The 18,484-nt window shown below is 34.5% G+C and overlaps 1 long non-coding RNA gene across 1 annotated transcript; it reads left to right on the top strand.

Moving 5' to 3' along the window:
- Positions 1 to 173: 173 nt before the first annotated feature.
- Positions 174 to 7,030, top strand: LOC144715692 (uncharacterized). Its single transcript, XR_013584694.1, has 3 exons — positions 174 to 374; positions 6,688 to 6,756; positions 6,853 to 7,030. It is a non-coding gene; the product is annotated as an uncharacterized LOC144715692 (long non-coding RNA).
- The last annotated feature ends 11,454 nt before the right edge of the window (positions 7,031 to 18,484 follow it).

Below are 18,484 nucleotides of genomic sequence, written 5' to 3'. Positions count from 1 at the left end.
TTCCCATCACGTCACCGTTGATCATCTTTTTGTCATGTCACCGTCACCGTGACGCTCACGGGTGACAAAAATAATGTAGTTTATTTTACCATGTTAATGAACATAGTAAAAAAATAAAACTATTTGACGGTCGATTGGTCGAATAGTCGAATGGTCGAACAGTCGAAGACTCCTACTCCAATCTCCCCTTAGGTCGAGTCGAACTATCGAAGCAGAACTCGCCAGCTGCCCGCCACTCGCCAAGTCGAAGTCAGAAGTTGGAGTCTTCTGTTGGAAACCTGTCTGCTGTCGAAGACAAACTCGAAGTCGGAACTTTGATCGCCGAAGATCACGTTAGTCTTCTCTGGCAAGTTGCAATATTTCGCTCTCTCACGGTGAGTTGTGCTATATTATTGTTTTTCATGAAATTTGAGATAGGTGGAAAGAGATGTAGGGATGTCTGATATCAATTTTCAGTGGTTGTAAGAGTTTTGAAATTTACTTGCCAGTTTGATTACATGTTTCACGGTTGCGAATTTTTCAATCTTGAATTTTAGGTATTTTTAGATTACTCGGTTTATCAATTTTAGGTATTTTTCTCTGTATCTCTAATACTCTAACGTTCAATCTCCATATCTCAAAATCTTTGTTATCCCTGTATTTTTAAGGCAAAATGGTATTTGACTGGATTTCTCATGTTTTTTTTGTCGCAAACATAAAGTATCTAAATTATCGCGTGAATCCAATTAGTGGCTCGGCTTATTCGTACTTGTGCATAATTAATTTACATAATAGTTGAATTTTATTTTTAAGATGATTATTATTGTGCCACTATAAGTATAACGTTGAAGGACTGAAAGTAAAAATATCAGACAATACATTCTAGATAGTAGAATGTTACATAAATGTTTCAACTTAGATTTTCGCGATAGGCTTATCCTAATATTTCCTCAGTGCAATACTCCAAATATCTAAGCAACTCACACTATATACTGTAGATTTTATTCAATTCGTTAGTTGCAATTTTTAATTCATAGATGAACCATCCACATCTTTGAACGATATGATTATTTGAAATGATGATGATTATAATATCAATAAAGAGATAAGATTAAGATCCTTTATATCATCCATCGAATGGATCTAGTTCCTCAATTCCATAATCCAAATTATGTCCTTGAAGCTTAGCTTTTTCATTTGATATAAGTTATTCTTATTGTGCACAGTAAGATTCCTAATGCAGTGCTGAATTTTCATCCTTTAGTTATTTTGGCTTCATATATTAAATTTGGCAATTGATAAGTGAAAACGGATCATTGATTTTAATCTCAAATTTAGGTGCTTATATAGCCATATTATAATATTTTATAGAATGAGTTTTGATTTTTAAACACGTACTTGTTTGATTTGTGAGCTCTAGTGGCAAATTCGACCTAAAGCTTAGCACATATGTCGCGACTGTAGATATATCCGGTCTACACTGATGGAATCAGTGATGTCCCAACTTATGCATCACAAGTTTCATTATTTTCAAAACAAAGTCCAGCACAAAAAACATGAAAATTTAATGACTATGTAATACATGGAGATTGGATGTTGAATCTTCTTTGAAATGGTATGTTTTTTCAGATAAACTAAAAAAGGGCAGGGCATATTTAGAACTTTGAGATAGATGAATCTCTCAATGATGTCGTTATCCTCAGTTCATAGAAGGGAAAGTGTGAATCCGGGGAGCTAAAAAACAGAAAGCCCAATAGATAAGAGAGAAAATCCTTGTACGACGGAAATCCAGCACAGAAAACATGAGATTTTAATAATATAGATAGACAGCCAATATTAAGGATAGAGATGAGAAGTATGAGCACCAATGAAGAAGAAAACCTGCCCATAAGCTGAGAGCACAAGTAGGAGATAGAACAGAAGATCCATATCAGTCATGTTTGATTGCTTTATTAAATGGTTGTGAAATTTTCACTCTTGGATTGCAATTGTTTCAAAATTACTTTGTGGTTTGAATAAACGGTTGTAAAATTTTCAGTCTTGGCTTTTAGGTGTTTTGAAATTTTACTTGCCAGTTTGATTACATGTTTGCGAATTTTTCAGTCCTTAATTTTTTGTTTTAAATTAATTGGTTTATCGATTTTCAGTGTTTGTGAAATTTTTCAGCTTTGGAATTTCAGTGTATTGAAATTACTCTATAGTTTGATTAGATGTTTGTGAAATGTGAATTTATCACTTTTGAATTTTTAGTGTTATGTAAATATTTGGTTGCTTGATTAAATGGTTGTGAGATTTTCAGTATTGGACTTTAGGTGTTTTGAAATTTTAGTTGATAGTTTGATTACATGTTTGGGACTTTTTCAGACCTTAATTTTTGGTGGTTTTAAATTAATAGGTTTATCGATTTTCAGTGTTTGTGAAATTTTCTACCTTGAATTTAACGTGGTATCTCGTTTCTTCTTTTTCAAATAGAGTGGAACTGTCAATGTATTTTTTCAGATCATCATCATCATCACCCCAAAATTCCACGAACTAGTTTTATTTGTGCTGCCAAAAAAAACCTTGATCATGATTTATCATTTCACCGATTCTGTCTTTAGGTGTCCCCAGATTGACCTGGTTGGTTAACCGTCAGCTTATTGTCATTATCCCCAACATCTCATTACTTATCTTGATAATTTTTATGGAAGCTTTTAATAGAATTGGCAATGTCAACGTCATTGACCTACGCTGACATTGATAACAGTCGATAATGGAAACTCCACTTGGCGACAAGTGCGTTGACTTGGTAGTAGAGTCCTCAGATGAGGACATTCGAGAGGCACATCTACCGGTGGTAGGCTGTCACGTCCCAAACATAAAGGGAAGGCTGAAATATTACGGTACTTCATGGAGGTAGGGTCATGCGTATGGGCGTGCCTACTGTGCCACGACCAAAAAGTTGACCCGTTGAGCAATAGGTTGGAGCGGCGAAAAGTCAGATCTACAAACATCTTCTAGAGGCACTCGGAGTTCAGTCATAGCAGAATATACCACGAGATGAAGGGGACTAATCTTCATCAACATACAATAATTGAGGCATACGGGCAGGGTGGTGCCGTCAAGAAGACACCGAAGAAGACTTAGGAGATTATAGCACAGTTTGTCTGCCTCACGGACTCCCCATGGGTTATAGTAGACAATGTGGGTTCAAGATTATGTGGAAGTACGCCGCGAAAACGACAGTTGACCGGCCAGGTTCGAAGGCAATAAAGGATGCGACGCGTAAGCTATATGGGACCATGAAGGGGAAACTCGTAGATTTATAGGCAGATCTCCCCAGGGTCTCCTTGACGGTAGATGCGTGGTCCATCGAGGATTTTTGTGGTCTTCTCAGCATCACAGTTCATTGGGTGAACAACCAGTGGGAACTATGCAAACGTGTACTTGCTATACGCGAGCTAGTCGGCAAACACAATGGTGAGAATATGAGTGCAGTAGTGATCCAAGCATTGGAACACTTCGGGTTGAAGACGAAGGTTGGCAGCTTCCAGTCTGGCTTCCTTTTACGTTCATACTACCTTATTAAAAAAGTAATGTTTTTATCATGCAGGTTGGATCGATCACTACTGACAATGCATCAAGCAACAAGCGGATGATAGCACTGCTCGTAAAGGAACTCAAGTCGATTAACGACCATTTCACTGCGGACCGACATGTCCCTTGTGCTGCCCACGTGTTGAACATCATCGTCCAGGCTACATGGCAATCGTTACGTATATCGATGACCACACATCCTCCTAAGACTGCTGACACCAGCGCATCAGACATATCGTACGAACCTGCCTACGATGCTGATACAAAGGACTTGGATGCCATGCGGGAGACTATGGCAAGTCATGCATAAATGGTCAGTCATGATAGTGGCCTCGTTCTGGGAGATGCGATTGCCCGTGTTTGCCAATTAGTCACGAGCATCCGAGCATCGACACAACGTAGACAACAGTACGTAAAGACGTGCAAAGACATGGGGAAGAATCACAACCAACTTTCGTTAGATTTCCCAATGCGGTGGAACAATACGCATGACACGTTGCATGTTGCGTTGGAGAAGCGAGAATTCGTGGATTTTATGGCATTACAAATCATGTCGGTGACCGATAAGGACATTAGAATCTCACGTGAAGAGTGGGAAATGTTGGCAAACTTCTGTGATATTTTAGGGCCTTCTATCGGACGACCAAATATGTTAGTGGCTCGAAGATAGTGAGAGTCATGGAAGTGATCTGCATCATGAAGGCGCTGATGCGACATATCGACACGATCTTGCTGAAGTTTGATATGTCTACAATATTCACATCAGGAAGAAGGATGACCGCTGCACAAATTGCGTCCATCCGCCAAGCTTGTGAGAGCATGAAGTCGAAGATGTTCAAGTATGAGAAGATGATTTCAAAAAATCGAGCAACAACAACAGCTGCAATTCTTGACCCTTTCAATTAGGGAGCATCACTTGATTCTAGTGGCATTCAGGATGCACTAGCATTTGTTTGCCGACTTATGCCCCAACGTGGTGAGCACTGGCTCGCAGAACTTATTGATGGCGTAGCGCTAGCCAGAGAGAAGGAACGATGAGTACCAACTCCAACCAAGGAATTGGAGGCGTATCTACAATCAACGGAGAGGAAGGATAACGAGACAACATTGGAATGGTGGGCACGTATAGGTGCACGAACCTACCCGCTGCTTTCTAGACTTGCGTAAGAAATTTGTCTCGGTATGTGCAACTAGTGCCCCGGTAGAACGTTTATTCTTGGCAGGACGTGCAGTTGTCACTTTCAAGCAGGCACATCTTAGTTTTGAAAGCATCAAGCTTCTGGTCACAATCAAGTGTTGGTTGCATGCTGAGAACGCTCAGCTGTGCGACGGAGACAGGGCGAATGACTTTTCTGACAACGAAGACTAGTGTAAGTCTTTACTCTTAATTTACTTCTATCGATCCAATCTTCTAATGTAATTTCAATGGACATTTTTTTTTTGCAGCAGCAATCTTGGTGGGGAAAATTGACATGTCCATTCTTATTCCCCAACCAGTCTTGAATGGCCAGCTGAAATTTGTGCACCTATTTGTTTCCAATTTTTTCACAAAATTGAAAACTCCGGAGGAATCAAGTCTGTATCTCCATTTCTCTCTATTTTTTCTAACTTCTGATTCTACCATGATTTTCTATCTTTTTTTCCTCAAGATCAAATCACACCAAGCATGAAGAAATACTAATCCTTAAAGTTGTGTTCCTCCATTTTTCAAGTTCCTAATCTTACAACGATTTATTTCCTCCTGTTTAAATCATATCATCCAATAAACAATCAAACCCTTTCATTTTCTCCAACTCACTAAATTTCCCTCTCAATAAAATCACACCAAGCATAAAGAGATTCACAACCTTTGATTTTCTAGCTCAAATTTCTTCTTTTCCTCCTGTGAAAAAAAAACACAAATTATTAACAAATCACATAAATTCATTTCTCCAACTTTATTACCTTCTGATTCTACTCTAATATTTTTTTCCTCCATATCAAATCATGCCAAGCATATAGAAATTCATATCCTTGGATTTTCTAGCTCAATTTTCCTCCGTTTTTCTAGCCTTTTGATTCAACAATGATTCTTTTCCTCTTGTGAAAACACACCAACACTAACAATCACATCCACTCATTTCTTCCATTTTTTTGACTTCTGATTCTAATATAATTCTTTTATCCTCTGGATCAAATCACACAAGCATAAAGAAATTCACTTGCTTCGATTTTCTTGCTCCATTTTTCTAGCTTTCTGATTCTAGTTTTTATCCTCCATATCAAATCACATCAAGCATAAAGAAATTCACTTCCTTTGATTTTCTTGCTCCATTTTTCTAGCTTATTGATTCTATGTTTATCCTCCAATCAAATCACACCAAGCATAAATAAATTAACGTACTTTGATCTTCTGGCTCCATTTTTTCATGATATAGTTTCTCCGTTTACTCTATTCTTTTGTTTTTATAGCTTTTGATTGTTCTATGATTCTTCTTTTCTCCTCATGATCGAATCGCACCACGCATAAAGAAATTCAAATCCTTTGATTTTCTAGCTTCCATTTATCTTTTTTTTCTTCAGGATCCAAATCATACCAAAAAATAGAAAATTCACATTTTCTTATTTTTGGACTCCATTTTTTTCCATTTATGGCACTTGTTTTTTTTCTCCTAATCGAATCTAACCAACCATTAAGAAATTTACATTAATTTTCACCATTTTTTCTGCTCTCTAATTTAACTCTTGATCGAATCATATCAAACATGAATAAATTTACATCTATTTCTAGATCCAAATTTTCTCAATTTTCCTCTATTTTTCTACGTTCTAATTCTATTTCTAGATCCAAGAAAATTTCGTAATTTCGGGGAAGACCTTTCTGGAATCGAGTCACTTGAATTTAAGCAAAGGAAGTTAATTTAGAATAATTATATAACCGTGCTTTCTCAAGAATAAAGTCCATGATTTTATACTTGTACGTTCTCTAATTATATTGAGCCAATGGATTTCTTCTTCATTTTTTAATGTCCTGGTGGTTTATTGGTACGACATCTAGGTGTATGAAATCATCATTGAAAACCGTTTTGATATCAATCTTTGTTCCAATTTTTTTTACCTTGAGGTGTTCCTTTGAAATTTGGGTATCCACAGAATCTGTCACCACAAATATTGAAACTTTACATCACTCAAGAAGGGATCAGGTCTCCGTTTTCTTCAAAGGTACGATCTCTGTTTAAAATGGATACATCATAGACTTTTTGAACTTTCATTCAATTAATCTCTTTCATTCTTTCAATTATGCCTTTGATTGCATAGCCTGTGGAGAAGCCGGTGCCAAACGCTACTCTTCAAGTAACAGGAGCAGTTGGTTGGAGCCTGGAGGAGAGAGGGCCTTGTTTACAAGAAAAATGAGGTGATTAGATATTTTTACGGTTTCAAATTCCTTTTATCATTACGTTATCTTGAGCAAACTTCAAAATAGATACCTTTTTTATAATCAGTTTCTAAATTTTGGCATTTTCTCTATCATTATATTAATTTTTTATATCTTCTCTCTATCACTAGTGAGTCACTAAATCGTTCAATAAATTATCAAATTACTATATTAATATGACTTTTTGAAGACTGCGTCAACAGGTTCATTATTACATTCATAATTTCACATTCTTAAAAAAAATCTAATTTTTTCAAAATATTTTAGCTAATTATTTGAATTCCCAACCAAGACCTTAAATCTTACATTACTTATATTCCCAATTTTACGTCAACAATTTTGTTATCGTAACATATTGAACCATAAAACAGTAAATACTACATTTTTCCAACATGATATTAATTTATTAAATTCTTATACTCAGAATTTTCATTATTTAAATGTAATTAAAATTTTTAAATCCATAAAAAAATTATTCAATTCTGCTGTACTTTGCGTTAATAAATCCTTAATTTCTCGGTCAATAAATTAATTAGTACAACAAATTTCTTACATCCCCGGGTAAGTGGCAACAAATTAGTTTTTTAACTGTGTATAAAAAATATATGAATGTCTTCACTCTTTTGTCAACAAATTAATTATTATATTCTTCAATTTTTCAATCAAGAACTTAATTAATAAATTATCTACATTCCAAATTTTAGGTCAATAATTTGATTATCATAACATATTAAACCATACATCTCATATTAAACAAATTAATTATTAACATCTATTTAATAAAAAAATATAATTGTATTAAAATTCCATCACAGACGTCATCCGTGACGGACCTTTCATCACGTCACGCGTCCGGACTACACCGTCACCGTCACGTCACCGTCATCGTCATGCCCCATCTAATTCGTCACCGTCATTGTCACGTCATCCGTCATGTGGCCATCACGGTGATGTGACGGATGATGTTTGACGATCCCTAGTCATAGAGAATGTCTGTCCGATATCCATCCGATATCCATCAGATACCCAGTATCAGAAAACAGGTATCCAATATCCCAAAAAAAATTGGGACGGTTTCTGATACTAGATGTCGGATATTGAATGGATACCGACAGTCATGTGTAGAACAGATATCGAGACGGATCAAGAACCATTAAGTATGAGGTGGATCTAGGAATTGGATACTGGAATCGATATAGGGAATGGCACATTCGGGATGTGACGCCCCAGACGTGATGGGACAGATGACGACCCATGTCGGACGGTGGCGTGACAAAAGTTTCGTCATGTCACCATCTCGTCACACGTCTGAGGATTTTGGGAAAACCCATCACGTTCGCATCACCGTCATGGTTTGTGGCGTCCCCGTCACATCCCCGTCGCGTCCCCATCACCGGACGATGCCATCGTCACATGTGAGGGAAAAACAACCATGTGAGGGGCATATCTCCAATTATCTTTGGATGACATCCTTTTGCGAACGTGAATTAATGCAGGGACTTTTCTGCAAAATGCCAAGAAATCGAGTTACGACGTGGCAAAATCTTGGCCGTCAAAAAGCTTAAATCTAACGATTTTAAAGCTTTTTGGGTCATTTTTAAAAATCTATCACGGCTGTCATCCGTGACGGCCGTCCTATCACGTCACTCGTTCGAGACCCTCCATCACCATCACATCACCATCACGCTCAGTTCGTCATCCGTCACATCATTCGTCACCATCACATCATCGTCTCGTCATCCGTCATGTGTGACATGGCGGATGTCAGCTATCGTTCCCTATCTGGAAATCGATATTTGGTATCAAGAGAAAAAAACACTATTGAATATGATTTTAGATCATTTGTGTTATCAACGCCCAAATGTTTTTAATATTTTATTGCCTCGTATAATATATACAGCTCAAAGTTGTTGTTTTCTTCCATACGAGGTACTAAAATACTTGAAAAGCTCTCTGCTTACCTGTTGGCTGACATGTTTCTCTCAAGGCCATTTCATGATGACTGCCACAATGAATAAAATGTATTTTTACAACCATTCTATGTTGGATATTGAATAAAATGTATATTCAATAATGAATAAAATGTATGAATCCGATATCCAACTCCGATATCCAATATGTCATCCTTCCCGAGAGATGGAGGCGAATGACAACATTAAGACAGATAATGATATCGGATGTTGGTATTGTAACAACTGATATCCGATATCGTTATCCAATATCCAAAAATAGATAAAAACAGATATCGGAAATGTGATTTCCGATATCCAATTCAGCATCCAATATATATTGGGATGGGCGAACACTATGACCCCGCCTAGGGGGTTTTATATATGTTAAACGTCTAATATTTGCAAGAGTTTATTGGCATAGAGTGAGTGGAAATACCTCAATTTATATAGACCTAACTCATCCATGTCTACGACAGAAAGAGAATGCATACATCAGTCATCCTCCATAGGTTGCTCAGTAGGCCTTGAATGGCAGAAGCAGGGTCACGTCAACCAGAGATGCTGGTACATGTAGGAGAGGAGTCACCGTCATTGCCTTCATCAAAGGTTGTCACAAAAGCTCCACTATATCTATCTATGTTTGGTATCAAGTTGTCCTGTGATTTTTTGTGGGTGAATTTCTTGAGAGGTTATCTCAATGTTTATGTATATATGCATGTTTAACTACTGCAGTCATATCTTTTAATTGTATTTATAGGTACAAACATCTGAATAATTACAGCCCAATTATTTTTAAATGTTCCTCTTGCAAGGAATCATTTTCTCTCTAAGTTGGACCCTTTTATCATTTTTAAAATTAAAAATAATTGTTTTCATTAATTGATAAAAAAATTAATGTAATATTCAAATAAACCCCCAAGCAGTAACACTTTTTCAAGTCAAACAAAAGGATTAACTTATTTTTTTAAAAAAATTCAAACTTTTAAGACTATATGAGTTTTATGATTTATAAGTTCTTAAATATCTAAATAAATCCTAGAATACTTAAGGCTAAAATGACATTAGTATTTTAAGTAACAATAAATGGAGAATAATTAACTTAACCTTAAAGGTGAACAAGACTCTAATACCTTTTTACTTGATTTACAACTCCGTGGATTCATGATTGATAATGGAACATATAAAATTAACTTTCCCCCAAACACATGTAATACAGAACTAATTACAAATCATAAATTCAATAATGAGTTATCCCACAAAAGGAATAAAAGTTAAATAAATTTTACATCTTTGTGATAAATCCAAAATGATAGTAATATATATGTGCAATTTCAGCTAATTTATGTACTTCTTTATCTTTATCTGGATATATTATCAACATTTATGTTAAGTTGTGAAACATCATGAAACAAAATCACCTTTTTCTAATTTGGAGTTAATTATTATCATTTGTGGGACTAACCCCACTTAACTCAATGAGTTAAGTGGAATGAATCTCACTCTCTTCTTAGTTTATGTGGAAGATGCAGGAATTAGGTGAAACTTTCATGAATAAAGGGGATAATTAAATGAAGAGGAAGCTATTTGGACCAGAGGAGCAGGCTCAGCCACAACCCTGGGCCAAGAAAGAAGGCCCAAAGCAAGACAGTTGGCTCTAGTCTAAAGGCCCACTAAGGAAGCTCCACTAAGCCCACTATGAGAGGCATGTTGGGCCAAAGAAAGGAGGGCAAGGGGAAGGTCCAGTCATGATTATTTATGAATATTTCAGGGGCTTAAATGATGATTGGAGGACAACCTTGGACGTGGATCCAAGCCAGAGAAGAAGATCCAGCCATTCAATCCACAAAACATCCAAGGGTGGAGACTTAAAGATAGCACCTTTAATGCTAATTAAGGAAAGAAGCCTTGAACGTCCAGGGGGTATTTCAAAGGTCTCAATGCTGATTGGAGGACCATAATGGACGTGGATCATGACCTTGAAAAGAAGATCTGGCCATCCATTGTATTAAAAATCCAATGGCTCTCCTTTGCTCTCTCTCCCTATATAAACCCCTTCACCCTATTGTAAAATTCATCTTGTGATTCAATCCAAAGTAATGTTTGGTGGCCTAAGCGCAATTGAGTCATAGATCCATTCACCTCAGTGAGTGCCAAGCTGAGCAGGAAGCATCTAGGGCTGAAGAAGCTGGTGGAAAGGAGAAGAAGAAGTCCCTTGGACCTTAGCGGGTGTGACAAAGAGGTTACCTTCTTATTTCTCCTTTTTCATTATTTTCTGTTTGTCTTTTGTCTTTTGGTTAGTATTGGATCAGCTAGCCAATATCCAGACGGTTCCAGTGCATCCAACCACGCTCTAAAATTTGTTCTAGAACTCATTCTAGAGTGATTTTAGTACAGTCCATTTTTTTCTCTCTCCTCCACCAAGGCACCTTCCCCATTTGGCATCCGGACTTAGCCAAATTTTGACTAAGTCCAGAGCGTCAAACTGTTTCATTTCCTATTTTTTTTTAGCTTTCAAATACTCCTAAAAAGTACAAAAAAATTATTTTCTGCCTATTTATATTTTTATTTCATTAGTTATTTATCTTCATATGTAGTAAACCTACCTCTAAAATTATTAAAAAATACATAACTAAAGCACAAATTCCTAAGAAAAAAGCCCTTGCTACCTGTGGATCGACCCTTACTCTCCCTACGCTAGTAAGGTTATTATAAATTTTTGTTGTTTTAATTCGGATAAACCAACGACACTAATTAGTGAAGTTAACTCATCACTAATTACCCCAAAATCTGAATTATCAAGTGCATAATGGTCTCAATGCTTAACAAATTTTACATCTTTGATCAAAGTTTTTACCTTATGCCGAGTAAAACAAATTACAAAGATCATCTATAGATTTCTTGAAAAGAAAGATCACCTATAAATAATTGACATCATTTCCAAGTGGTTTTCTACTGCTGTTTGAAACTCTTGTTCAATGATGAGATGGGAGTCATACGCCGAATTTTAAATAATCAACTCTAATATTTTATTATGTAAATATCAGAATGTTACCATAAATTATAGTAGTTTCTAAAAGGTGTATCAAAATGGAAATTGGATATTTTGGATGTCAGCCAGATAAAAAGGTCAGAAGCATGTCGAAAATAAAATGTAGAGAAGGAGGTCAAAAGCCTAATTAATATTTTAGATTTTTTTTCCATCCTTTTCGAATTCTCTCCACATCCTAAAAATATAAACTTTAGAGCAATAGGATTACCACAGGGTGCAAAAACTACGTTAAGATAGATAGTAGGATGGATGGTATATACATTATCTTCTTATTTTATGAAGATTTTTTTGTTAAAGTTAATTTAATTAAGATTTTAGATATCTACTGAATTTGTGTGCCAATAAATTAATCATGAATAAAACCATGAGTAAATAAAGTACGAATGATATTACATAGTACTATTATCTCGATGAACGCATAACTCATTTAATAAGAATTAGATCGTGGAGTTATATAAAGCCAATTATAGAAAACAAGATAAATAAATATACATATAATACAACACCCCATAATCCAAAAGTTTTGCTCACTTATCGAGATAATGAAATTTAGACAGAAAATTTTAAAACTATCTTCTCTGATGAAAAATAATCAAGTATGACATTAACCTATTAAGAGTCAACTAATGAAATTTAAAATAATGGTAAATAAGTAAAATGAATTAGATTGTAGAAAAGCATAGTGATGGAGACTATAAAACCCACATCCTATATTGGGAGTTGAAGTCATAGATAAGCAAGGAATTTTCAATAAAGGTATTTCCTATTTTTTTGTGGAATAGTAAGAATAGATAGCGAAAGTGATTATAGTCTCAAATATTTATTACAGTTTTTCCTAAAATAAGCTTATTTTTTATGGTCCCCCGAATGGGAGATTCCAGATAAACTAAAATTTCAGGTTGATTTATGCATATGGTGCTTTTTGTTTTTAACCAATAAATTTATATAAAAATCATACTCATGCAAATAATTTAGTTAGTGATGAGTATGGTTCATCTCCACAACGAACAAATTTGAGAACAAGCCCTATTTCAATGGTGATTGAAGAAGGGTGAAAGGAGATATTAGAAAACAAAAGATAGTGAAATGCGGAAAAAAATATGATGTGTTAGTTAGGGTTTAAATTTTAGTTGAAGTGAGATGGAAATCTGAGATGTAGATGAAAGGATGGGAGGTGGTGATGATGGTAAAACTTCAATGGTAGGGCGAAATGATGTAGATGAATCAATCTAAGGCTAGAGAACTTAAAATAGGTCATTAAGTTACACCAGGACCACATCAAATTTTTTATGCATGCAAGCCTCTCCTGTTCTCTGTTGACCTTCTCCAAGAATTCAAAATGCCAAGAAATATATTATGGATCTTCAAAATGTCTCTCTCTTTCAATCAGCCTGCCATGGTGGGAGGCAATTTCAAAGATATTTTTAGAAATATAGGGGTCTCGTAATATAGATCCGAATGTATAGATGCATAGCAGACAGAAAGTCAAAGCTTTCCTTAAGTTTTAAGCTCATTCAACATTTTGGATTGCCATTTATCAAGCCCTAAAGTTTGATGAATATTCGTAGTTGATCTAATTTAGACGTTCCTCTTTCTTAGAATTCCTTAAATTCCTCATACTTTGATGTGATAATTGGCCCATATTGTTAATATAATGTGTCATTCCTGATCAATGGCTCACTGTGAGCCATGTATCCATGCGTTTAAGAGACAAATACAACAAATGAGCTTTAATGATTAAAGGCATTTGTCATGGTGACATGTCTGTGTGTCACATTATAGCTTTTAATTCTTTGTCTTCTCTCGTTTGGAGATGCACACCATATATCAATATGTGTGCCATGTGTACAGGTGGATACACTCTATAATTTCCAGGTGTCAGGCGTCACTATTTGCACGTTTTAAGGAGCAAACTAATGAATATTTGACTATTCATTCTTTGCCTTCCGGACTGCATTTTATTGTGAGTAAAGTTATATATTTTTCTATTCATTCCCATCATCCCTTTCGATTAAAAAATAATAAAGCATTAGTCAATGATTAACCATTATAGCATCATGATTTGTGATGCCAGAATGACATATTTTTAATTATTGGTGATGTTAATCCTCATGAAACTATGTGCTTGGATGTCATTCCATCCAATTGAATGGTGACATGTGACATTGAGGTAAACAAAATCACATTATTTTATGGTTATATTTATATTCATAAGTGGGGAAATATTGTATAAATTCTTAAAGACCTTACTCTAGCAACATATTTCTTAGAGATGAAAACATTAATCGCAACCTTATTCAACACCTATCTAGAGTGTTTTGCTGGAGATCCTTAATTCCTTTAATCTGATTAGTTTATGTTGATTATTATTTCATAAATTTACTTAAATTTATAGGTTCATGATGTTTAAAAATGTATTTATTATCAATATAGTTTTAAAAGTAATCCACCAACTACATTTAAGATTTTATTTTGAAGGAAAAAAATCAACTATTTTTCTGAGATTATTTTAGATCATTTTCAAATGCGCTTAAAAACTTTTGGAAGAGGATGACGCAAGAAAACAGAAGAAAATTAACTTCAAGGTCTCAAATTCCCAAATCTCTGTTAACTCGAAATAACAAAACTGGAATAGAATGGAATCGTCGACAAATATGAGGTAGTCTACAACCAACCACATTCCTTTATTGCTTATTTTCATTGAAATAGATTCTTAATCATTATTTTTTGTGTGTGATATTAACAATGAAATCATTCAATATATGGCAGGATTAAATTAATTATAATGAATAATAAATACAGGTATCACAAATCCTTAAACACTAGTGCAACATACTCCTATTCAATGCATACTCAAGAAGGACATCATAATTCTCAGACAAAACAACACTATTTAGTCCCAATCATATGATGACCAATTGGGTGATACCATTCAGATAACAACCAAAATTGGACATTGGATTACGATGTCCATGATAGCTTGCAAATTATAATGTTAAATTGATGAATATTACATACATATATGTGTTTTACTAGTAATATTTGCATGTTATCATAATGAAATAGACATAAATGACTTGCACAATAGTTTTATGATTGTTTTTAACTTTTTTAGTATGTTTTACATGATATTTAACCTAAGTGCATTGAAGAATTATTTTTTGCAGGGCATAAATTACTTGGTTAGAGGCTGGTAAGGGTTTTACTAATTTTTCTGGAATTTTTCCATATTCTTTTATATTTTTTTTAACCGTTATATAGCCAGGAAATTATTATTGGAATTTAAAGAATATTTTTTATTTATTTGGCATTTTAAAAAGTATTTTTTTTATATACCATGTGGCATCCACATCATTCGCCCGAAATTCGGGCGAATGATTGTCTCTTTCACAATGCAAGATGCAATAATGAGAAAATCATTATCCCAAAAAGGACATGGCGTGGACAGCGAGGAAAAAGGTATGCTTTGTTTTTTCTTTTTTGTCTCTTTCATGCAATAAATGCACGCGGAGAATCAATCTCCGCGTGCATTTATGAATATTTTTCGTACGAAATACACATGTAATCGATTTGACGCATGCATTGATTGCATGCGTCAATCGACAACCGTGTGCAATGATTAAACAATAAAGGCTTGTCATTTTTTATTTTTTTTAACACAGAACTGACACAGGCGATGTGGCACGTCCCTAGCTGCACAAAAGGGCATCTTTTGTCTCTCTCTTTTAATGGGGACGATTGCTCCTTTTCAGCGCATAAAAATCATGGCAGCACGTGATCTGAGGGCGGAGAAAACAAGGAAAAGGCGTCAGCCATTCAGAAAATGACATTTTTTAGCTGTGTGGAAGAGAAATAAATGATCCAATGACCAGGATTAATTTTCAATAAAATGGCGATATCTTGAGATCTAATCGTCCGATCACGCTCAAATTTTGAGGGTAGGTTTGTCTACTCACCCTCTACAATCCATATGGTTGGATCTTGAAATAGAGGTCAGGAAGATGTGGAAATTCTCCAAGGAAGCTCTCCCCAATAAGTTGGCCAGGAAGGACACAAGTGTTGCTTTTGAAGTCAACAGATCTTGGTTCAATCTTCAAAGTTGTAAGTTTCTTCTTCATTTTTTCAACTTCTTCTTGAATGACTTTAAAACGTTAAGGGATGGAAAAAATGTACATGCCCTTGAAGTTGATTTGAATGGTGATTAGCATTAGAATTTGATTATGATTAAAGATCTAAATCTTAATTCTTAGTTCTACATTGATTTTCATCCCATTTTTCATCTTAGATCTCTATATTAGGGTGGAATTTCATATTTTCCCCAAATTCTTCTACTTTCTCTCTCAAGGTTAATTCATCTGCTCTCTCTCTCTAGATTTAGAAATTGATTACTTGAAAATTCAATTCAATATATAAAAAACCTAAATCCAAAATTTCATCCAAAAATTCGCCCATCTTCAAGTCCAAGTTTTAAAATTCCTTTCTTGATTAATAATTCCCAATTTTAATACATAAAAAAATATATTCATAAATCATCTTGATTGGAATATTGGTAATCCGAATATATTTGATATATGAATCAAATATATCCTATCTAGAGTGTCATGACCAAAAATATTAAGATCAAAATTAAGCTTTTCTTAATTTTGATTAATTACAAACAAAATTTAACACAATCAAGGCCTATTAAATGCAAAATTAAATCATTCTTGAATTAATTCATTTGAATTAGGATAAAATTTATTCCAGAATGCCTCCATGTGGTTTGACCCCTTGCTTGCTCTATACATAGTATTTAGTGATTAAGGGTTATTATAAATTTTATTGCATAAGTCTAAAAGCGAAAATAACGACATATTTTACATACAAATTTTAGGTTTATCAGTCTGTAAGGGTATCATCAACTATTTTTTTTAATCAGGGAAATGAGTGGAAATGAGCTCAGCAATGGGTGGTTATCCCTTATGATGTATATCTAAGTTGGAATCATTTATTTCAAAGTTTCTCATGATTGAATTAAACTTGATATTTTTTTAGAAATATTGGTGTTCCTATTTTTTGTGTTAGATATACATCAAAAGGGATGTGAGAAAAATTACAGTATTTGATAATTGACGTTTGAACTCTTCGGTCTCTTGATTTTTTGAAAATTTTCTGATGTCTTATGGTGGTTTGTACATGTAGATTAGGTCATATTAATGGTGTTTAATCAAATACTAATTCCAAATTATACATATTTTTTATTGACTAATGTTGAATCAGTAAATATGATTATTATTAAATAAGTAAATATCCAAATTAATTCAAAATTTTAGCTCACGGGTGAAGAACCTGGTGAAGACTAGAGCTAAAAGGATTATACACTCACATGGTTCTTTAGATTATTGTTCATCACCTCACTATGTAAAGTTAATCAAGTATAGAATTGATCATTAACCCCAATAGTGGATGAATTAACATATGAGGAATTAGCGACGGATGAAACCTTTGACCTGTTGAAGTTGTGCTTATGAATGAAATGGTCCCCAAAACTAAAATATTTTACACTTATCAGGGATCACATATTTGAGTCTAAAATTTTTTGTACCAAGAATGTCATCCAAGTGAAGCGACCTTTATAAAATCCCCATCATCGTGGGCAGGGATTTGATGCATCTTCTTCTTTGAGTCAATCTCTTCCTATACTAAGGGCACACCATCCCATCTTGACCACTCACTCATCTTCGTGTATTTCATCCTATGTCCATGCTAAGACATGTTCGAATCCCATAATAAGAGACTCTTACATTTTTGTCAACACATTGTCATCTTTGCACAATATGTCACTATTGTCTCATGTCAATGGGCCGCTGATAAGATCATGATATGAATTAATTTGATTGATATTTTGGTACATTACCTTTCAAAAATTCATACATATTACTTCCATGAATTCTTTTTCTAAAGATCGCCCATCGTCTATTCTTGTGTCACCACAATAATCGCCATAAGATCAGTTATATCATTAAAGTAGTATCAGGGAGTGCTACTCTAACTAGATGGTTCAATGGCCATCTAGAGTATCCATATAATACTAAATATTTATAATACACACTTAAAGACTAGTGATGATCCTATTAAAGTCCAAGTCATTATACTCATTTGGAGACTTCATCATAATCATAATATGATAATTATAATAAAAAAATATGTTTTTCAATGAAAAAAATTAAACATGGAAATGGGATTGGCTTAACAACCACATATATATCAGTATCCAACTTGTACAAAAGCCAGTTACTCTTGTTGAATAAATCCCTTTCCATAATAATATCTCGATCAATATTTCCCTAATCAAGTGAAAGCGCCTTAGAATGTGCTTCAACTAATGAGATTGTGACTCTTGCAATTGAGATATCACACTACTAATTTCACATGACAAAGCAATAAGTTATGAGATTGAAGGAAGAATGCCAAGTTAGGTGACGAATTTATTTAACCACCCTGCTTCCTTGGTAGTATTGGCTGCTAGAATGT

Source organism: Wolffia australiana, chromosome 2 (genome assembly GCF_029677425.1).
Source record: "Wolffia australiana isolate 7733 chromosome 2, ASM2967742v1".
Classification (NCBI taxonomy): Eukaryota; Viridiplantae; Streptophyta; class Magnoliopsida; order Alismatales; family Araceae; genus Wolffia; species Wolffia australiana.
The sequence above is the reverse complement of the archived record's forward strand: the minus strand, read 5'-3'. Positions and strand labels throughout refer to the sequence as shown.